Here is a 24,300-nt window from a genome sequence, read left to right as displayed (position 1 = left end):
AAGAACAGAAATCATCCTCTGCTTTTTCTGTCTTGTTTCTTTGTTACTTTTAAAGAGAGGCGGAAATAAGATAAACTGGATCTTTCCTACTGAAATTTCAGTAATGAAACCATTTTTAAAGTGATCACAACTTATATTCTGCCTATGACTGTCTTTTCAACAAAGCATCATATTTATAAAATGTTAATTAACTCAGTTAATTAACTCCCTGTTGAAACATTCTAGTAAAGAGCATGAACTGCAGTATGTAAAAGAACCACACCTGCAGTGACTAGCTCAGCTGTCTTGACGGCAGTGCAGTCAGCCCCCACCATCCCGTGGCCCTGAGCTCCGGATGCTGGTAAGAGAGCGCGCTGCTGCCTCAGATGGAAAGAAAAGGTGAAAGCATTTTCTGAAATCTACAGCACTGACAAAACATAACTGATATATCCCAGGCTCCTTTGAGGCTGTCATTTTCCGTTTCTGGCCAACACCCGTCAATGAGCAGAACCACCCCATTCCCGAGTCATGGGACTCACGTGGGCAGAAGTTTTGGAGAAATTTCCAGGTATAGAATGTAAACCAACTATACATAAAACTCTGAAAACGAAAAGATGCAATAATCTGATTTTGGAAGACACTAAAATATTCTCCTAAGCCTTAGTACTTGGAAAGGCTGGGCTTCTACTAAGCCACTTATTTATTTCACAGCCAATGAGCATCTCCCACAAACCCTGTTTCCCTGTGTCTGCTGGGAGCTTCAGGCACATTGATGTTGTCTATCTTATAAGTCACAAGGCAGAGGCGTGTGTCTCACGCTGGCAACTCTCACACAGGCTCAACTCCTAGCCTCACTGTATGAACTTGGCCCCATTTTCTCACCTGTTTATTTGGTACCTGTTCTTCTGTAAGCTGCCTGAAATGCTTATTGAAACAAGTCAGAAGAATGAGTGGGTAGAGAAATGGACAGATGGACAGGTGAGAGATGGGCAGAAAAACAGAGAGTCTCCAAGAGAAGGGGAGCAATCAAAATTACCTATGCAAAACCCTCTTCTAGTCAGGGAAGGAAACCACCACGGAGAAGTGTGAAGAGGCAGGTTGCTTAGGACTGTTTCCTGGATTCCATGAAAAGTCACACCAAGAGATGAGAGGGTAGAACTATAAATAATAAAAGAAAAAATCATGCATGTTTGAAAAATATATCTACATTATGTACTTTCTAAAGAATAGAGTCAAATTAGCAAGGCCCAATAACACAATCCTTGGGTATATACAGAAGTGAGAATCCCATCTCCAATCTGCAAGGCATCCCTTTGGAGCACTGAGAGTCTACACGGTGCAGTCATAAAGCCATCACCACAAAAGCGATGCTATCCTGCACTTACGAGGAAAGAGCAGCTGTGCTCGGTCTGCCTACACGTGTCTTTTACACCCCTCAGCACCTCTACGGGGGAGGGACGCCTAGCGAGCCCCATCTCTGCAGGACAGAAAACAAGTCCAAGAGAGGCTAAGCCGACCTACCAATTCTCCATCTCACAGGACTTGTCACTCCAGACCAGGACTCGAACTCGGACCCACGTTTGTAACCACAGTACTACCGTATTTTATGTGCTTTTTGTGTGTATAATACATTTGTTTCTGGCATGAAAGGGTATTTAATAAATGATCGGTTGTCTTGTCTATCTCATTAGTTCACAATCTTTATATTTTTGAATTGTACTCTTCCCCTGGAGAAAGGAACGGAAAGAGCGGGGGTCAGAATGAGGTGGGGCTCCATTCTTTATCTGTTGCCTCATCTCATCCAAGTCCCCAAACAGGGAGAAAGAGCAAATGTTCTCTTCATCATTTAAAGAGAGGGCTCCAGTGACGGTGACTTACTCAACCCCAAAACCAAGTCTGGGGGAAGGACACATGCAGCAACGAGAGCAGTATCACCTGTAGGAAGGCAAAAAGAGCTCAGGGGATGGCTCAATGGGTCAGCCTGATTTCATTTCAATCGATAATACAATAGCACACTCTAAAAAAACTAGAATGCAATGGATTTCCTCTTTCTTGACATCTAGCAAGTTTCCACATCTCACATGTAACATTATCACGAACTAGTGAAAGGAAGAGTCCACAGACAAGGAAAATCAATGCCACAGGCAGGCTGAAACACAGGCTGGAGGAAAGGAAGGGAAAGGGCATAGTAAAGAAGAGGGGAAATTCTGGGAAAAAGACATCATCACAAGGACTCTCAAGCATCATCCAGCAATCATATAATCATTCTTTCAAGAGAGAGTTACTTAGGTCCTATTTTGTGCAACATTGTACAGTGGGCGAAGCAAGAGCACAGCGTCCATGGTGGCAGCAAGCTGCGGAGCTCCAATACACTTCTGATCCCGGTACCTTGCACACTTGTCCTCAGTATAAAGGCAAAATATATAGTAAAATAATCCAATGTAAACTCTATGCAATGCTGAAAAAAATTAAAGAATACCTAAATACCTGGACAGACACACCACGCACATTCCTGAATCAAATGACAGCATTCTTGGGATGGCAGTGCTCCCCAGAGCGATCCATATATTCAACGTGGACTCGATCACAATCCCAGTGGGTTCCTCTGCAGAAACTGACTATCTGCTGCTACAATTCATATGGGAATTCGAGGATCTCAGTAACCAAACCGTACTTGAAATAGAAGAACAGTTTGAGAGGACTTGTAATTCTCAATTTCAAACCTTACAACTGTATCTCCAGGTGAGATTAGAGGCCATTTTTAAGTTATAATTGTGTTTATCCTTATTTTCTAAATTCTGTACAACGAATATACCTGTTAGAATAAGAAATTTAAAAAGTAAGGTATCTTTTAAAACATGCAAACCTATTCATTCATTGGGAAAAAAATATTTTGACTATAAAGAAGTAAACAAATATCTAGTGAAAAAGGACTATTTAAAAACAAGAGTGCATTTACATTTTTTGTAAATTGGAAACTGAAAAGCACAAACACATCAAGTTTCTAGGGAGAGTGTTGCAACATATTAGTTGTTATTTCCAAAATTCTAATTGAACAATGAAAACTCAAGAAAGAGAAAATCTTGATTGACAGCCAACTGCAAACACATGGAGAGCAAAGGCCTAGAAATCACAGTTCCTTTAACTCTGCTACTAACTCAATAGGAGAGGAAATTCCTCAGTGAGGGGACAGTGGAATCCCATGCATAAGACAGGATACACAGTACAAACTGCACTAGAATTGGGGGTGATTTCCATAGAAGAATTCTAAAGTTACAACATTGATGAAAAACTATAAAAACACTGACAGACAGATTAAAACACACAGTCATATATATTATATAAAAACATATGAAGTCTGCCCCCATGTTGCATAGAAATACAAACATATTTGTTCATTTATGGGCACTGATTACTTTATCCCAGGTAGAATATTTCAACTAAAATAGATAATCAATAATACACTCCTCTTGTCAAAACTAGTTGATAAGTTACTCTGCTATGTATGCATAATGTGTCTAAGATAGATTTAAAATTAGTGAAAAAGATTTTTGTATGGTTTCTTGAACCCTTCTCAAAACACCAAGCTTAATTTTAAAATAAATCTGAGCAGTATTTCTATATGATCTTTTCCCTTGTGAAATGAACAACACAGTCTGTTGTCAAAATTCTTTCCTTACAATGATTCACGAGCACCGTATACTCACAAAACTGCTGGACAGCAAGGCACTATCCAGACACTGTGACAAATCAAATGAAACACAAGGAAGACAGTGACCCTATTCTGCAGGGCTTATAATCTGTTCCAACACCGGGTTTTTATTTGATTTGTTTGATTGGTTAGAAAAATAAAATCACTCAAGTACATTCTTCTTTGAGCATTATGTAAATCATGACTCTCTTTTTAGTGTCATGAGCAGGAAAGACTTGAGTATGAATTGATTAGATCAACTAGGCACAATCATCGCTGGAGCCTGTGTAATAAATAAGTACATGAGATCTAAAATAAACCTACACAGATCTCTGCAAGGAAAATGAAGAGGTGAGTTCCCCAATGAGAAAACAAACAATCAAGAAATCAAAAAAGGAAAACTTTTTCATTAATGATTCCAGGCAGTAGTGGAGCATGGTGGTGAAGATCACAAATGCTGGGGACAAACATGAGGGTCTGAAATCCCACAGCACTGGGTAGCTGTGACACTGATATTTCAGTGAAATTTTCTGCACCTCAGTCTCCTATCCATAGACTGGGGACAGCCACAGCACCCATCTCCTAGAACAGTCTTAAGAATTAAGTTATTTTTTATATAAAAGTTTAAATAAAATACCTCAGATTTTAAATATTACCCCAAAAGCTCAAGGAACAAAGAAAACAGTGATAAATTGGAGTTCATCAAATGTTAAAAATTTGCTTCAAAGGACACCATCCAGAAGGTGAAAAAACATCAGAGAGGAGAAAATTTTTTCAAATTATTTATCTGATTAAGTATTTGTATCTTCAAATAAAAGAAAAAACTCCTACAACTCAACAAGAAAAAGAGAACTCAATTAAAATGTGTATAAAGTATCTGAAAATGTATTTTTCAAAGAAAATATACAAATGGCCAATAAGCACAATCAAACGATGTTCAATATCATTAGCTGTAAAAGAAATCAAGTCAAAACCACTAGGAGAAACCGCTTCACACTTACTACAATAGGTTATAATAAAAAAAAATGTGTAACAAGCACTAATGAAGACACAGAGGAAGCGGAGCGCGCAGCCCTTGCTTTTGAGGATGTAACACAGGGTGGCCACTTTAGAAAACAGCCTGGCAGGTCCTCAGAGAGTTGAACATTTGGTTTATGAATGACCCAGCATTTCTGCTCTCTGGTCACACAAGTAAGAGAACTGAAAACAAATGTCCACATAAAAATTCCTACAGGAGTATTCACGGCGCCATTACTCTTCACAAACAAAAAGCAGACACAACACAAACGACTATCACCTGATGAATGGGTAAACAGTAGGGCCCAGATATACAGTAGAATATAATTCAGCAATAGCAAAGCATAGAGTACTGACCCAGGCCACAACCTGGAAATACATTGAAAAAGTTACTCAGTGTGAAAGAAGTCAGTCACAATAGACAGTTCCATTTACCTGAAATAACTTGTTTTACATGAAATGTCCAGCACAGGCACATCCATAGAGAGAGAACAATGGCTGCCTGGGGCTGGGGGAGGATGCGGAAGATGGGAATGACTGCTTGTGCATACAGGGCTTCCTGTTGGGGGATGAAAATATTCTAAGATTGACTGCGATGCACAATTCTGGGCTTTGAGTAAAAACCGCTGCACATTTTAATGGGTGAATTGTATTAAAACTGTTAAGGACAAAAGCACCTAGGGCCAGAACCTTCAAATAGTAAATGCAAATTGCTAACTTTTATTACAGGAAGAAGAAACTGCCCTCAGCATGAAAGCAGGAGATCGGCAAATATGGGTTAACAGAATTGGACAAGAGCATTTCACTTGAAAGAGTTGCTGAGTGTACACGGAATATTCAGAAATAGGAAAATCAGCTTGACATCACGAAGAAGCATTCTGCTTCAAATGCAGATCAAGGATTCGGCAAGCCCAGCTGCTAGAAATAACCAGAGAAGAAACCTAGTTCTTACAACAAGCACCAGAGCCAACAAGGAAATGGTGGTGAGGAAAGCAGGCAGCCAAAAATCTGGAACAGTTTGCTACAAATAATTTCTCCACTGAAAATTCAAAAATAAAATGAAAGTGATGCAATGCTGAGCTGGCCTCACGTTAAAGGGCTTCCTCTGCTGCTCGACAGTTCTGTAACCCCGAATGAGAGACTCAGGAGAATCAGCATGGCTCCTGGCAGTCCCCAAGTGACTGCCCTCCAGCACGTTTACCACCATCACATCTGCCAGGGTTGTATTGCAGAGAAGAGACCAACTTCTAAAAGGCACAGGAAATGTTTACCAGGGAAGAAAAGGCTGCTGTCAGTCCTGGGACAGAGGCAGTGTGAGCAGAGGCCAGAAGGCTGCAGGTGAACTGGAGCAGACCTGGGGCAGGAAGGGACCACGGAAGAGCAGATCTCAATTTTCTACTCTCTCTCCCTAGAGGTAGGAGAGATAAAGCCTGCATCCTTCTCACCTGGAACTGTGGGTTCTGGCTGGCAGAAGTCTTACGTACAGGGAATGAATACTCAAGACTCTGTGGAAAAAGTCACGAAAGAGAGAGGGCGTAGGGACCCAACTCCACGAGCCTCTCAAATGATCCCATATTTATTGTGTATAATCAAAGGAAAACGTCATTAACAGTTGTGTGATAGTAAGCAGGAACTTGGGGAAAGAAGGATGAGACAGAGATTGTAGAATCCACCATGAGTACAAAGGCTTAGTGTATCTTTAGGTAAGTCATGGGGTGAGGGGAATAAGATACATCCTTTAGACATGTGAATTACAAAGCAGACCACCAGACCAGCTAGGTCCTTGCTTGGGGGATAATAGAGTATCTAACTGCACACAAGCCCAGCCTTTATAGCTGTGGGCCTGGGTCATTGCTTTGCGATGAGCAGAGTGCTATCTAAAACATCATCTACGCAAGCAAAGCATTATCTCTGCTTTTTAAGGCAAGGAGACAGGAGTGAGGATGCACAGGCACTTGCTTGCAAAGCAGTTACTAAGCATACGTTTTCTTCTTAAATTTGACAGGCGGCTGGGGTCTGTTACAATTTGTTAACCCAATCATGGGCTCCCACATGGAACCATTATGGAGGACACCCTAAGGTGACAAATCCTGGCTCTGGGTCTTTTCCTGCCAGCTTCAGCCACTCTAGCAGAGTCTAGGCACATTCCTGAATAATGATCATACAGAACCACCCACACTGTTAACTCCTGGTGCTTGAAACTTAATTTTAGCTCTACACAACTTAACGTAGAAAAGTTTCAGAAATAAAAGATATTATATTTACTTTATATCTCATCATAGGACTGATTTTTCTGATTGCTCTAAGCTGCTTCTTCTTGGTAAAGCACCTAATTCTGCAGGTGAATTCAGTACTTTCTTTGGGCATAACTAGCCAGTTTGGGCTCGCTAACTTCTATTGGTCAAATACCGATACACTTAATTGATTTCATTGTTCATCAATTTCAGCTGGGAGCAGAGGGAGTGTCACTCTGTTCCTCAGCCCACCCTCAACCCTTATCATCAGCAACTCAGGCCTCCGGAAACCAAAAAAAGCTTTTGTTTCCCTTCTACAGTTTCAACAAACCCAACAGGATATATAAGCCTGGAGAAAGAATTCAACACAAATGTTAAAACAAAAATCAATAAACCTGAAGCAACTCCATCTCCGAATCATGATACACAATGACATGAGATTAAGTGTGTCAGGCCCAAAGCATGGGTGAGCCTGACCACCTGATTTCTATTCTTCAAAGGAAGGAAAGTTTTCCTATTTTTTATTATCACTCTGTCATTGTTTCTGATTAAGCCAAAAACTAGTTTATGAAATAATTAAGCATTGAAATAACAGATTTTTGTTGTATCAATTACAGAAGGCATTCAGAGGTGTTAGGAAAAACCACCTCTGTAAAAAATGCAAAATTTCTTCCACTGTGAAGAACACGTATACAAAATGCAACAGAGAATTCAAGCTCTTGTGGAGAGGAGCAAAAGCCACAGAATCAAAGCAAAGTCATTACTATGAGTCAACTCAAAATTCACTGGACAATCATGTTCAATGCATTCAATGAAATTTAAAGGCATACTGCAAACCATACACTTAATGATCTGCAGGCTAGAGGAAGAATTTCTCTCTTTAACAGACAAGAGTAATCAATAGGGTGCCCCACCAAACAAGGACCAAAGAACAATCAGGTTTTTAACAGTTCTGATATATCAGCATTTTCTAAAGATCAAAATCCAGAAATTTTAAACATTCATTCACACCACAATGAAACAAGCACTTAAAAAAAAAGAAAAGAAAATAAGCACATAGAACATGTACATAGATCAATGAGAATTTCTTGAGACGCTGGAAGAAACAGGCTATAGTCTTTTACTTGAGAAATAAAACTACTTTTAAAGATAAATGCTAAAACACATTTCATCATTCATGTTGCCTTGAAAAATCTGAGGCACTTGTATCTGATTAGAAAAGCAATTCTGAGTAATAGTGTGTTACAATTCAGAGCCAGTTTGCTTTAGAAGAAAAGAGAAAAGAAAAGCTACCGTTTCTCATATACTGCACAAAGTGTGAAGTGTCTCCCTGCCTCTTTCTCCTCCCGTTTTCTAAGCTCATGCTTCCCAACCCTTCTGAAACAAGTATGAGAACCTCTTATTCCCGCCAATATGCCAAATGACAAAAGAAAATCAATTTATTTGTGTAAGTATATGCTTAAACCTTGAACTGGAAGAGAAAGATATCAGAAGTCTATATGGAACTTATTTCTACATTCCTGAAATCACACACACAAACGTTCACACAGACACAGACACAGACACATACCCCCTGGATTACTGGGAAATTCACAAGCTTAGGATTTCCATCTTCTAGAAGATAACTTTGTAGTTAGTTTAAAATACAAAACTGTCAGCTTTGGAAAGCCTTGATCACCTGCTAAACCATCCAAATATCAAAGAGACCCAATTAGCCTTCTCGGTAGAATGTAATTTCCCATGATGGCAAAACATACCCTAAAAAGTCCTTGATCTAAGTCTCGTGTTTATCACTAGCTATGATCGTTTTTAAGCACATTAACAGATTCAGAAACTTATGTCTCAACAGCATTTATTCTTATTGAAATAGTATACGTGTTCATTTGCCTATACAGAGACCAGGTCCCATGATGGAGTTTAAGAGCTATTTTGTGTATTGCAATATTTATTTTTAAGTGCAGAAAAGGAGGGTGGGTATTACTCAGTTGTAGAGCACCTGCATAGCATGCACAATGTCCTGGCTTCAGTCCCCAGTACCTCAAAAAAAAAATAAATAAAATAAGGGCATATTTAAAAATGAGTAAAGTTATAAAAAAATGCAGACTAAAAACCACTGCAATCTAGGAGACACAATTACAATAAAAAAAACAAGAGTTTCTATCAATTATTGGCTATTTGCCAATCGCAGAGACAACCAGAAATCACACCTGATAACCATCACGTGTGATTCTCAGCAACCCTACTAAGTAGACACGGATGGGAAACCAGGCTCTGCAGATGAGGAGACGGAGCTCAGAGGAGCCGGGGACGCTGACCGTCCTGCTTCCCGTGACACCACATCAGCCCAGGGCAAGCGCTGACGGAGCTGCAATGAGGGGACACCCAGCTGCATGGAACCTTGGGGCACTGGGGAGTCCCAGAAAACACTAAAAACTGTTCAGTGAAAAACCAGCTCAAATATAATACACTGTGCCACATTCTTTAAACAGGGAACATGAGTGAGACCTTTTTGATGCCTCCGTGTCCTTTCTGCCATCGTCAGTTACTTGCCCTCACAGCGTGACCAGTGATGAACTGGACCCCATATGAAGCGCACTCAGATGGCAGAGCATTTGAAGCTGTTTTATGAAGTTTGTAAGACTCTGTCTGTGCCTCACACAGGCGGTCATCCATCACTTCTCACCAGTGTGGATGTACCACCTGAAATCACTCCTTTCTGCTTTTTAAAATCCCTTCATCTACTCCAGACTTTTCAATAGCAAAGAAGCAGCTAAACCACAGACAGTGGACAGCTTTTCACCAAATTTCTTGAACAGCCCATCGGACTACCTGGAAGCCCTTTACTTTTATTAAACCCACTTCCAGGTACTTCATCATTTTCGGATTGGTGGACTTGGCCTCTGACTGAGCTACTCAGAGAGCTCCCAGCCTCACATCCGTGAGAGGACCCTGCTGTTGGGAGAAATCAGTGAGAAAGGCGTACATCCCCCAGTCATGTCTGCATGGCTAGAAGTGCCACAACGTGCTAAAAATTTATACCATCATAACCCCTGGGCTCCCATGGACTGGTTTCACATTAACCAAACTCATGAGACACTGATGCAAGAAAACCAGAAATTTAACTTATTAATGTAACAGAAGATGTGAAACTATGAACCAGACTGCAATATCAGAGTTCAACCATGAGTATATGTTCTCCTCCACGGCCCAAACACGGGCAGGCAGTCACATGGCAAGTGTGGACAGAAGCAGAGCAGGAAGGATTTCTAGATGAATTCAATGGACTAAATTTCTGTTATACCAACAGATCTGCTGCCTGGAAAACAATTAATTCTAATCACGGTGCACTCTTCGTGGACAGTTGCCGAGACACGACTGTGAGCACCTGTGTAACTCTCCTTTCCCTGTCCTTTCTGGGCTAATTGAGGCACAGACGTACAGAAATCGAGGGATGCAGATACATCTAAACACCCAAAGCCCATTCTGGGAGCCACAATACCATACAGCCAGGGTTAAAATACTTGCTCTGCCACTTACTAGTTCTGTGACCTTGGTCAACTTACCCTCTGTGTGCCTCAATTTCCACACTGTGAAACTGGGATAACAATCAAACCTTCCTTACTCGCTTGTTGAGAAGATTGAAGGATTCATTTCTGTAAAACGCTCAGAAAAGAATGTAGCACATTTTGGGTGCTCAACAAATGTCAAATTAATATTACAGTGGTTTACAAGTCTCCTTCCTAATCATCTTCTGTGTTTCCTGGCTAGACTAATACCCAAAGGAAATTCTTATTTCTCCTTTTATAAACTCATGGGATGAACCCTTCTGTTCCATCCCACCACCTGTTTAAACTGATGGAAGGGATACCTCCTCCCCACTCCTCTGGGCCATGCAGAGTGCTACTCCCTTCACAGCCCTGACCCCTGGCCCACAGCTAGCCCTCCTCACATTAACAGATTGAGTTGTGATTCCGTGGAGACAAGCAGGGCATGTGAAACCCTTCCTTTCCCTCCAGTGTTGACTACCCTAGGGAAGCACCCTGGATGCTCAGCTCCATTGCAGAACAGCCCTGTGCATGATGGGGCTCATTCTCTCAAGGGAAGGCTTGCTGTGGCCCAGAGATACCTGGGACAGGGTGAGTCTCTACTTCTGGGACACAGTATCATGACACTCATTTATCCACAGCCCTGAAGTTCATGGAGAACGTGGCTTCATCAGTAACAAAGAAGACATTTATCGCCTGCCTACTCTTTTGTGTCATCTCTCAGTTGGCTGCTGGAGACAACATGTGTATAAGTATTGGTTCCCCTTAGGCCCCAACATATATGAAGTAACAAAAATTTCTGTGGCTTAACGTTGGTCCAGGGCGACTGTGTAACAGTTCTGACTCTGCTGATGCTAAATTATGGGTGTAGGAATTATGGAACGTCCTCAAATATCTTTCATCATAAAATCAGCTTTTCTTATTTTCTTGTTTCTTTGTAATTACCAAAGACTATAAAATGATGGCTGCACACAAAACAGCAGCTAAAGTTTATGAGCTCTCTTGACATACCCACTGTGGTAAACATGTTACATAATTACTAATTCTCACAATTCTACAAAGCAGATATGAGTGTCCCCTTCTCACAGACGAGGGGAAAACTCAGAACGAGCTGACTCAGGATCACATGGTTCAGTGTCAGCACGTGCAGGCAAACCCAAGTCAAGAAACTACACCCCATCATATATGTACCAAATCAACTCCCACCAATTAACACACAGCGGCGGGGTCAATACTCAGGGAACTCAACACACCTTTCAGCTTTATGGTGCTCCAGAGGCAGCTTCTAGCTGTTTTATAATATCCCGGCTCACTGGTTTCTAACACTAGAAGAAAAGCCCGATTTTGCCATTGTTTGCACAGCAAGTCTGAAATGTTCACAGCGAGATAAAAGAATAAAACTATGATATAAGCAGAAAAAATTTTCCAGGTAGAAAGACATAATGGACGTTGTGCTATTCTGAAGCATTAAGCAAAGGAATCAAAATAAAATCACATTGTTTAAGCCTTATTTTACAAACAGAAAAATTAAGACTGTAAAAAGTTGCAACAGCGCCACCTATGGCTAAAAAGACCTTCCAGGTTGCCGGGAAACATGCAACACAAAAATTGACTCTAAGATGAGAAACGAGAATCAGATAACTAGAAGCTTATGTAGCATATACTGCACTTTGCTTCGGGGGGATGGAGGGGTATTCAGTATTTAATCTGATATTGCTAATACTCCTAAATATAAACAAAAGACATAGGCTCATGGAAGCTCATCTTAGAAGAGGAAAGAATCCAGTCCAGCCACTTCATTTTACACGAGGGGAGACTGAGACCTGAGATCTGTCCTCCTGGCAATCAGCAGCAAAGCTCTCCTAGGTCTCATGTCTTGCACTGTAGTAAAAACCAACAGAACTGTACTACGCCTATATTCATAAAAGTCACGTCTGTATTTTTCCAACAGTAGGTAATCTAAGTATCTTGCAAAATACTTCTCAAGGAGCCAGGAAATCATAGAAGGGTATTGAAATACAAAAACATTTATTTACATATTAAAACAGCATGAGCTTTATTATCTCTATTAAAAAAGTGACATGTCAAATCAAAATTTTGAAATTTTAAAACCTGAAAAGAGTGCAGAAAAAAATCAAAATTTTCTTTAGTCACAAAAGAGAGAAGCTTATTCCCTGATAATAATCAATGTGGATTTTTCTAAACTTAATGGTTCTGGTCAGAATCCCGAGAAATTAAATGTCTGATGGATGGTTACACGGCAACATGAATTCTGAGCTTACATTCTGTGTAAATAATCTTCAAGGTCGTCTGCTTAAGGCAATTTAAGTAGTCCCTGTCTCACTAGAATGACACAGATTTCATTAAAGCTTCATACTGCACTTAAAAAAAACAATCCTAGTTACTTTAAGCCATATTAATGTATATCATATATACACATATTGAATATGCATCAGAAATAAGCTACCCTTTTTAGTATTCAGAGTTGATACTTCTAAACTATCAGTCACTGTGAAAGCACATTTTTATTAAGCACCTCTACGGTGCTTTGTATACAAGGCGTCCAGCTCTCACAGTCAGACAAGGTAAACCATATTACTCAAATTTCACAAATGACGAAATATACTTAAGCCATGTAAACAACTAAGATATTCATCATCAGGAAAGAAAAGAGTAAGGATTTTACTTACAATACTCACTGACAAAGTTTTCTTTCATACTAAGACTACATAAAACAAATTCAGTGTTTGGAAATTTTTCAGTAAATAAGCACCACTAGAAAAAACAAGTAACATCATTAGCAACAGTTGGACTTTCAAAGACCACTTCTCTCTTGCACAGTAGTTATTTTAAATGTTTTGTTTTTAGTTCTCACAAAGCACTAAATTAAAAAACTATTTCCTTTACAGTCATTACCTGAGAATAAAACATTTGTGAAAATGTACAATTTTAATTTATGCCACTCTGCCTCTCATTCTCACTGGTGTCTCTCCTTTGAAGACCTCATCAGGCTGAGATAGCTAAAATCGGTCATTTATGGGCTCACAGGATTTCGGGAAAACACTCAACGGGAAGCTGATTAGAGGAGCAATTGAGAATTCATCCTGTGCAGCCTGGATTCCAGCATCGAGCTAGCCACCGCCAGCTGCGTGTCATTTGGGGCAAGCTGACCCATCTCTCAATCCCTCAGCTACAAAAAAGGAGACACTGATACCTACAATCAAACACTTGCTATGAAGTAAAATATGAGCAAAGCATTTTAGCCTCAGTTAGGCGTCCACTCACAGCGAGTTTGGTCATTATGATGATGAGGATGGCTGTTAACAAATTAAGCTCGACCAAACAGGAGAAATCACCTTAAAGGAGAAACATTTTAAGTCCATGAGTATTTCCTTTTGGGTGGACTGTAGAATATTCTATAGATTTTTTTTAATAAACCAAATTTTGTCCATTAATTGTAGATTTACAGGTTCATGGACAAGTCTCCAGAAAAATAATTAGAGGCCTCTAACCTCTGAAAATTAAGATGTAAATTTAAAAAAAAATCAGGGAAGAGATTATACCTCATTTGGGAGAGTATGTGCTTAGCATGCATGAGGCCCTCAATTCAGTCCCCAGTAACTCCATCTAAAAACTTTGTTTTTTAAGAAATAGAGAATTAAAGCAAAAGGATGGAGGAATACGGAAATTTTTAGAGACTCATCTCAGATTTAAGATAGGGAAGAAACCATCCAATTCTCAGAAGAAATCTTGAGGACTATGTAAACTGGATCTGAGATGTCTAGTCTTTTAACATTATTCATGAAATCATATTACCAAGTCTTAAAACTACCTGATAACCCACAGTGGTGATACTGATCATAACAGCTACCATCACGTATCGAGCTCCGGCTAGGACTGCTCTGTTCTGACATCTCTACCCCTAAGGCCTCACCAGGCGGAGAGCACTAAATTCGGTCATTTATGAGCATCTCGTGTAAGTCCTCCATTTGTGCTTCTCACTCTCCCCTCACCAGCTCCTCTGAGGGAAGCACTGTTATCATCTTCCCCACCCGCAGATAAGGCCACTGAGGCACAGACACTAAACCCGTTCCAGGCCACATTGGAATTAAAGGACGTCTGTATTTCTGCTGTTTTCCTTTTGACAAAGGAATCTGAGATATCAATTCAAAGCAGACTGTTAAATAATCAAGTCTGTCAGGTCTTCACCTCAAAGAGCAGATACTATAAATTCCTGATGTAGGATGAGGCTGCCGTCACAAACTGACTCAGCTTGAAATTAATATCCAAGATGAAGCAGCGGATACACGTAAATATTCACGATTGTCAAGTCTGCCCACGGGTCTGGGCCCTTCACTGCCTGAAAGGGGGTGAAATCCCCACCCGTGTCTGGGAGGGAAGCGCGGCTCTTCCCGGGCTCACCCAGGCTTCATAGGCTATTTACCCCCACAGACTAGCCTCAACGGTTAAAAGCTCTCAAGATTTTTACACCAGGCAAAACTGAAAGACATTTCTGTAGATGGAGCACTTTCTCAGGCTTAAATTTTTTTGCCTACACTCAGCCAGAGGGAGAAAAGAAACAGGACTCTACAAAGTCCTGACCCTCACCACTCACAGGAGTAGAATGACCACAGCAGAAGATGGCCCTTCACATTGCAGGATGTGAACAAAATAAAGATGCCCCAACAACAGGCACTCCCAGACACAGCGCTCAGCAGTCTTCTGCACAATCACAGTTGTGCAGCCCTCAACACCTTCTATTTCCAGAACACTTCATCAGCCCAAAAGAATCCCCCTATCACTAGCATTCACTCCGTAATCCCCCTCCACCCAGCCCCTTCCAACCATCACCTGCTCTCTGCCTCTGCATGTGCCTTTTCTGGGCTTTTCAGATCACTGAAATCAACAATATCTGGCCGTTTGTGTCTGCTTCCTTTCAATTAACATGCTGTTAGCAAGGCTTGTATATTTTGAAGTGGCATCAGCATCTCTTTATTTTTTATTTTTTTTGGAAACGTTAAAGATTATTAGAAGGTGGTAAGTACTATCAAAAAGAGTAGAGTGGAGCATAAGTGATTGTGTTTCAAAGGGAAAAGTGTGGGTTGAACAGTCAGGGTGGACTTCCCAAAACAGGTGGCATTTTTCATTTTCCTCTTTTTTTTTTTCTTTTTTATTCACTCTTACGTGTGAATAATGTTCCACTATATGGAGATACTACATTCTGTTCATCCATTCAGCAGCTATGTATGGACGAGGTCCAGAAGAATGAGTGTAAGGGGTGACTAGCATGGATGGCATTTAAGCAAAGGGCAAAATGTGTTTTCAAAAAAAAGCCAACAAACAGAGGCGCAAGGAAATTCAGTGCGTTTCTGAGCAAAGTGCTTGCTTGCTTCGGCAGGACTACCGTGCAGGGCTGGGGCGGATATTGGCAGGAATCACGGTGAGGGAGTCACCTGAGAAGACATCCCACTGCAAGCAGCTCAGCCAATCCTCCTCCCTCATCCTGTATTGTTAGAGCAATGTTTCTAGGTTACTCTTATTTCAATTAATAGCATTTAACTGCACGTCTGATCATCACCATCAGACCACATTACCTCCAAGTCACAGAAAATCATTCACTGACCGGAGCAGCACCAGGACATAATGGTGATGGATTAGGGAGTCCTGCAGCATTCCAGCCTGCAGGCACAAACCCCACATGTGCCCTGGTGATGTCCAGAAAATAAAATGCATGGAAATATCTCACTGCTGGAACACGACATCTGCCCTCAAATTGCCCGAAAATCATGCTGGCAAAGCACTACTCAACCTTCTCAGTACAAAAAAAAAAAAAGCTAAGAAGGCAAATTTAGGCTCTTCCATTGAAAACCAGCAGCCACCACTGCCAGTATTTGAGCTGGAATGCTCCTGACTTTGAAAACCACTGCGCAGTTACTTTTCAAACGTGAAACTCATATATATATACCACGTAGATGATATTGCAGTAGGATTTTTCTTTTCAAAATTTCCAGTTGCAAAATTAGCACAAGAAAGTTTATGTTTAGGCTTTAAAAAAAATCAATTATCCTCCATTTTCTTAATTTTGAACTTATTATTATTTTATAAATGGAGCTATGGTGCGTATTTAAAACCTTTTGATTTCTGAAAACAAGACGTTTATGACCTCACTATTTCAGAGCAAACTTTAACGATTCTTTGAGAGGTGGGGCCTGGGGTGCTCACTAACAGCTCTTTAAATACTGACAAGGATGTGCTATTAAGTAATACAAAGGCTCTAAGTCCACATTAGCTCAGAAAGCAAAGAAACCACACCAAAGACTTCCTTAAATATTTTATATATTCCTATTCTTTTGAATATTAAAGCTCTTAAAACATATGATTTTTTTTGAAAAAGACAACAGCTGTAATAATTTTCCTCTCACCAAGAAAGCAATCTTTATCAGGAATAAAAACCCCTATGGAAATCGAAATGACAGGACGTTTCTAGCTAAGTGAACATCCAGATCTGAACACAAACCTAAATCCTATCAGATCTCACTCGAAGGAGCTCTACAAAGGCCTGGGCAACCCTGGAGATTAGCTCTTTTGTTCCAAATGTTGGCTGAGCTAAGATAATCACACTAGGCATGGAAAGAGAGAAGAGGAATGTCCCCCTGGCAGCCTCCATCAGTTTTCTTCCAGCCACAAGGTGCCTCTAGGGCAGCCCCGCTAACAAGTCCCCCATAAGAAAAGCCGGCATCCACACTGCCCCTGCCGTCCCCAAGTAGCCCCGAAGCCCATATCCCAGCCTGTGAATGGTCTTCAAATGATCCCCCAGTTGGTGGCACCCTCCACCTCTTCCCCGCTACACACACACACAAAGCCACGACAGCCTTCCCAAAGCACAAATTTGATTACATCAACCCCACTTCAAACAGTTCAGAGGCTCCCTGGTAGAGTTCTAGCCCCACCCCAGACCCTGCTCGCCCAGCCTCATCTCAGTACATAGGTCCCCAGTGACCTCAGGAGCCCCCTGACCTGCTCCTACTTCCCACTTGCCTCCAGGTTCATTTTGACTGTTTCCCAAGGAAGCCTTCCCTCCCTCCAACCTCCACAATTTGTTCCTCTCTTCCTAGAACATTCTAGGCTAACTGACAACGCTAAGCTCTCAAGAAGCAAATACATTTTGCTTATTTATGTGGCTACACTCTCTCTCCCCTAGACTCACTGAAGTGCACGTGTTATGAATAAATGAATGACGGGTTGGATCTCAAAGGGACAGACATACCTGCTCTCGCCCGTCCCGACCCTTTTGTCTGTAGTATATCAGAAGCAAAACCAGAAGTACCTTCCCTGAGGGTCACTTCTGTTGACACCCTTCACTGCCTACTGTGTCAGTTCTAGTAAAACTCAACTTCTTCCAAAGCCCTACACCCCGGACTCTCTCCAGTGTCCTCCCCAGCAGGGGCTCCCTCCACCCTGGACCGCACAGGGCACTCTCCACGGGTGCCCACGCCAAAAGCCTCCAGGCCTCTGCCCGGGCTGCACCTGCGATCTGAGACACATTCTTGACTTCTTCTCTTGGCTGACTCTTACTCTGTCCTCACAACTGAATGTACAGCCCATTTCTTCCAGGAAGTCCTCTCTGATAATGTCCTTTAGGTCTTGTCTGGGCTCTATCTATAGCAGCAGTACATGGTGACCAACTGGGTGTTTGCCTGCTCCTTTGAGACCACGAACACTTGGGAACCACGTGGGAAGGAGTGAGAGATTACAAGACAGGTGGGGGAATCAAAAAGCAGAAATCACAGCCCAAGTCCCAAATTCAAGGATACTTTCTCAGAAAAAAGTATAAACTATTTCACACGTGTGCCATTTGGCTACTATTTTTGTGGCTTGTGGACAGCAAGAACTTGGTGTTCTAGCCCAAAACCCAGGTTACATGCAAAGAAATGTATATATTCTTATCCAAAGGAAACCAGAGCTGCTCAACAACAGTTTTCATTTAGAACTGAAAGGAAATTTGATAAAGGCAATCTCTCTCTCTTCTTTCTTTTCTGGAATCATATAATTTTAGAAGTATTTGCGTGACTAACAGACGGCTACAGCCCGTGATTCTGCACTGAAGTGTTTGAGGCTGAGGAAGCCTAGATTACATTCACTCTGTAAATGCAATCACACCAACACACTGATAGGTGCCGTGAGTGGTGGAGCTGATGTTCCAAAGCAGGCAACATTATTCTGTAAGAGAACTCTAAATAGAAAGTAAGAAATGCAATGTCCTGTACTCAATTTCATTTGCTATATGGGCCATTAACTGATAGTATATCTTGACTAATGAAACCCAAAAATAAATTGTCAACTTCGATTTTCTTCATCTGACCGTTTTATGCTAACATTGGATATTAAACTCTCACTCCATATGGAAAGCTCAGGCCTACGCTGCAGCACAGTTACATCCCGTGGAAGAAAGCCGACCAAGGGAGAACTGGAGAGTTTCCCTTCAGAAGCTGCAAAGTCTGGTTTTGCACCTGTACACCATTTGCAACCACGTCATCATCAAAGGAGTTAGACGTTACCTCTCTGGGACGAAAATCACTGCGTGCTTCAGAACCATCAAAGAATGCTGAGCTTTGTGAAACAGTCCAGAGGCGCTTAAATCATACTTTTTCTGAAAGGCTCCAAAACTGACCCACTTCACCATTCCAGGTATAACAGGGAAGTACTGGAAACAGTAGAGAGAACATGCCCTTGAATTCTGACAAGGCCCTGCTTGAATCCTGCTACAGCATTTACTAGTCGCTAAATGGACCAATTCTTTAACCTCTCTGAGAAGGCTTCCCAATCCCCAAAAGGGGGCTGCCACCGCCCACCTGGGAGGCATGGATGTGAATGAAACACGCAAGTAGGGCGGCCGACTGGTACCTGACACGGGGCCTGGCTAGTTTCCCTCCGCTGCCCTTCTCCCCCTTTAAACTTGCACTGTTCCCCCGGTAACGATCAAGCCCCCGGAACAGACTGCCCGTATCTTCTGTGTATCCCTGGATACATGCCTTACCCTTAGGAGGCCAGAAAAACAACTGCCTCCTCCCAAGTCACTAACAATGTTCTTAAGAGTCTGGGTATTTTTAACTCTATTTTTCAGGGAGACTATTCCAGAATTTTGCAAGCACCATTCTCCAGGTTGGCTCCCCTCCCAGTGCCCATCCCTTCTCACCTCAGATCCTCTGTCTGACTGCCTTCTGTTCATGGGAAAGCGAGTCCGGTAAGGTGGGGCTCCCTAGGCCTCCCTCCCTCCCTCACAGGTGATTGTGACTAACTTCTCCCCACTCCTCACTGCAACTCTAGCTTCTGAGGAGTCTACCCTCCCGTACCCTGCAGCCTCTGCACCTTCCCAAGACGCACACGTGGCCACGACCCTCCCTTCAGATTTCTTCCTGGCTGGCCCTGCCCAGCCCCTGGCCCCTTAAGGATAACTGGCATTGCTTTGAAAATGGCAAACGCCACTGACTGACACACCAGAGCTGTATGGTCTGGGCTTTCCTCCAACCAAGACACAGCCCTGCCCCCCTCAGTCTCAGTCTGCAGCTCTCGAGATGATCTAATTCACATGCAAGGCTGTGAACACCAGCTAAGAATGACGACTCCCAACGTGTATCTCTAGTCCGGCTCCTTCACCTGAGCCCCAGGCTCATCGACCCGAGTGCCTCTTTGAAGTCCTAATTTGGATGACAAATGGCATCTTAAAAATGCCTCATGTCCACCATTTACTCTGGAATTCCATTCCTGTCAGGTATCTCCCAGACTCCCCATTTTAGTAACAGCCCCAGCACCCACCGAGGTGTCTGAGGTCACATTCAATTTCCACTGTTCCCTCCCCCAGGCCCTGCCCTGGAATCAGTCCTGTTATCTCCATCAATAAGCCCATCTCAAGTGTAGTTCTGTAGGGACCATGGCCGGAAACACACAAGCTCACAGCATGGTGCACTAACAGTCCTCCGTAGGGTGCTCCCTGGATGGGGAGGCATCTCCTGCCGCTGTTCACCTCAGAAGGCAGTGGATTCTCACACAGGAGGCCCAGGAGAAGGGACTCAAGGTTCTCCCATGGTCTGAGCTTTGAAGGGCCCGAGGTCTGGGGGAGCTCCTAATTAGCAGACACACTTGCCAATGAGCAGATGAGGATGGGGGAACCCACGCAAGGCTGTTATCACTTCAACTCATGGGCTCTCAGGAGCCATGGGAAAGGCCTGTGTCCAGTGTACAGCCCAGCCATCACAGATCCCAGCCTGCATTTGCCAACCCGGACAGCCTAGACTCCATCTACTTGCGACACTTACTTCTGTTCTGTTCCCCACCCAGAATGTGATGGACTCATTCAGATATTCTGGCCTGTCTCAAGCGAGACAAATTCAGTGAAAAATGAAGTGTCCACATTTGGACCAGAGCATGAAAGGAGAAACAAGGCCTCATGGTCAGCATGATGGTGGTGGCCAAACAATTCCACCAGGTGAGATGAACCAGGGTAGGGTTGAGAATCCAAGGTCCTGGGTTGGACAAATCATCTTCCTTCATTGTTGACTGGGGTGTTGGGGACTGACTACCACAAACTAACGACACGTTAGGGGGCCCACGTGGTGGGCGTCAGCTGCAACAGAAACGGATTCAGCTCTTTACTGCCAACATGGGTTAAAAGTAAAGGCCGAGGCAGGAAGGTCTGCACGGCTGCTGAGGCAAACCACAGACCCAGCTCTGAATGCCCACTGGCTGGAGCAGAGAGGAAGCTACGGCCCTTTTAGCAGTCCCTTTGCCCAACAGATCCAGGTAAGCCAGCTACTTAGGAGAAGGCCATGTTGTCCTGATACTCAGAAAAACCAGCCTCGTAAAGGGAAAAAATAGTGGCATGGATTTTAGACCCAATTCTGCCCCTTTATGAAGGCAAAGTAAAGTAAATGGCACGGGGAAGTTGAATGCAAAAAAAAAAATTAAAGAACCAAACGGTGACCGCTTCCTCCAACAGCGTCCCCTGCAGCTGTCACCTCCGTGGCGGCCACATCCTCACCAGTGACCGCCGGCCAGGAAGCGACGTCACGCACGTCACACAGCGACAGCCAGGAACCGCGTGCTGAGCACGTTTGTGTAAAAGCAGGAATCGAGCAAAATGCTGCAGAGTTTGACCTTACAAGTTTAAATACTCCATGAAAAGAATCCCTGAGCAGCCGACTAAATCAATTCACATCTTACTTCTTCAAAACAATGAAACAAATTTAATAAGGGCGCATTTGTCACCAAATAAAAGGAGGACCAAACATGTTCCTCAAAAGCAAGGATTTCAACAGGTATCAAACACCAGTGGGTGATGAGCTAACAAAGCAAATATTCCAAAAAATTAGAAAATAAAAAATGACTAAGATAATAGATGGATCAAAACAGCTGTTAAGTTGTTGCTTTTTAAAGCGATGGAGACTGTACGGAGGGCAATCTGGCTATTTCAAATGCAGGGTGTGCACAGCCCACATTTTCAGAAGCAACAACATGCTCACTGGGCAGTACAAGTGAAAAAGGAGTAAAGAAAAAGGAAAAGAGGAACAAGAGAAAATTAGAATCACACAAGAACAAAAATAATTTTGACTGCATGTACAAGAATTTATGTGAGTGTGTGAGGCCAGGGACGCGGGGATGGTGAGGCCCAACCTCACCTCCTGCTCAAGGGAAAGCAGGGGCCTGAGGGGAGCGGCGCTGCCGGGGGACCACAACGTGTTCAGCTCCCCTAACCAAAATTCGACCTACAAGCGACTAGGCAGCTTTTGAGCTACAAATTATTGTCGCATTTCAGTCTGGACCGTTTTACTCACTTCCACCAAGAGTAGCAGGAGAGAATGAGGCTCTGCTCCTGCACCAAAGCATTGTTTAAAAAATTAATGACTGTGGAATAGTAAAAGAAACAATGGAGTAAAAGTGACTGGAGGAGAATCTGCTTGACCCGAGCTCACTGGCCGCGTTATCTCAATGACGTTCAGATGCTGGCTGAGCCCTTATGGTACCAGAATAGACAGACCCACAAGGAGGCAGGTTTAATGCGCTGAACCACTGTGGGCTAAGTACACATCCGGCTACTCCGCCAAGTCCCAAGGGCAGACTTCAAAAGGCAAAAACAAGCTGGCATTCTCTGGTGGGTCTGCAGACTCAGAGACAAGCATTTGTTGAGCAAAAATGTCACCAGTGCCTCCTATGACAAAAGAAGTGGCACTGGCGTGGGGGCTGGGGCAGGGCTCCAGGCTTCCACTGCTCACTCACCAGTCTGTCCAGGGGGAGAAGGTGGTCCCTGCTTAGGTTTCGCTGATGCACCTACTTGACTAATGTCTGGGGCCTCAGCAGGAGTTGACAGATGAGGTGAACGGAGCGAGACTCTGTGTAGCACGGTGCTGGGAGCTATGCCCTCAGCAGTGCCCAGGCTCCTAAACATGCCAGCTCATCTCCAAGAAGCAGATGGGGAGTGCGGGCATGTAGATCACAGGGCCCTGTGAGGACAAGTACAGATCATGGCCACGACATGCCTCTCCTCTTCCTTAAGCCATAGAGGTATTTCTGGGGAGGAACAGAAAATTCATCCAGAGCCTGCTAGGTGGGCTCTCGCAGGTGGGACTAGTGTCCCCTGTGCTTCTCACTCACAGGGCTGGTCTAGACATTCTTTTTATTAATTCCCTAGCATCTTCTCCTCCAACTTACCAACAACCAGAAAGTAGGATCTGATCTTAGGTAAGTTCAAGAATCAGAGAGCACCACCTCCAAAGCGAGCCCGGTAGCACATGCCAGGTCTTCTGACCGCCACCTGTGGGACCACCATGAGCCCTCTCCAGACTCAAGGACCGAGGCCGTAGGCCGGGGGGACACAGCTTCCCTCACTCACCCCAGCAAAGGGGGACCACGTCTCGGCAAAGGCATCTCACCCTCTTCAGCCCGAGGGAAAACATGATAGATATACGGGGAAACAGAGCAGAAGGTGGGGGGTAGGCAGCCCAGAAGAGCTCATCTGTACTTCCGAGGCAAAGTGGGGCCATTGACTTAATCACAGGGACAAAGTGGGAATGAACATTTCCCTGCTCTGTCCCATACACCGTGATACGCCTTTTCCTGCATAAGGAGTTCATTAGGAAGTCCCTGGCGGTGTTTCTGATGTCCTAACTTGGCATGGTGGCTGTCGGGCAGGAAGAGACGGCCTGAGCTGAAAAGGTGCTGGGCCTGGGAGGCAGGTGACAGCGGCTCCAGCCGCAGCTCAACCAGCGCCTCGTTCTGCCTCTCGGGGCTCAGCATCTCATCTATAAGCAAAGGGATGAGCATGTACCAGGACAGGCTGCGCAACAGAAATGAAATGAGAGCCATGTAAAGAAAGTTTCCCAGTTGCCACGTTTAAAATTTGAAACAAAGAAACAAACCAACAAACAAAAAACAAATACTAAAATGTGATTTTAAGAACAGATCTTACTTAATCTACTGTATGTAAAATACTATTATTTTGACATGTAATCAATATAGGAAGTAGAGAGATAGTTTATGTACTTTTACTAGACAAGCCTCAGCGTCTGATGTGCATTTGACCTACAGTACATCTCAGCTGAGTCCAGCCTCCTCCCCAGTGCTCCTAGCATCAGTGGCTTTGGCTACTTTATTGGACAGCAACTCCAGGGGTCCCACCATGTTCCTGGCTGTAAAGCGGGAGTAAGTGTCCACACTAACCCTAAAAGGATCTCTCTGAAATAAAGGCGGATTCACTTTGAAATGTCTGGAAACCGGCGGGCTGCACCTCCCTCCCCCCTTGGCTACAAGATTGACTTCTTCCTTGCTGATCCCTTTCTGG

Source organism: Vicugna pacos, unplaced genomic scaffold, assembly GCF_048564905.1.
Source record: "Vicugna pacos unplaced genomic scaffold, VicPac4 scaffold_19, whole genome shotgun sequence".
NCBI classification, from domain to species: Eukaryota; Metazoa; Chordata; class Mammalia; order Artiodactyla; family Camelidae; genus Vicugna; species Vicugna pacos.
This window is presented reverse-complemented; position numbering follows the sequence as displayed.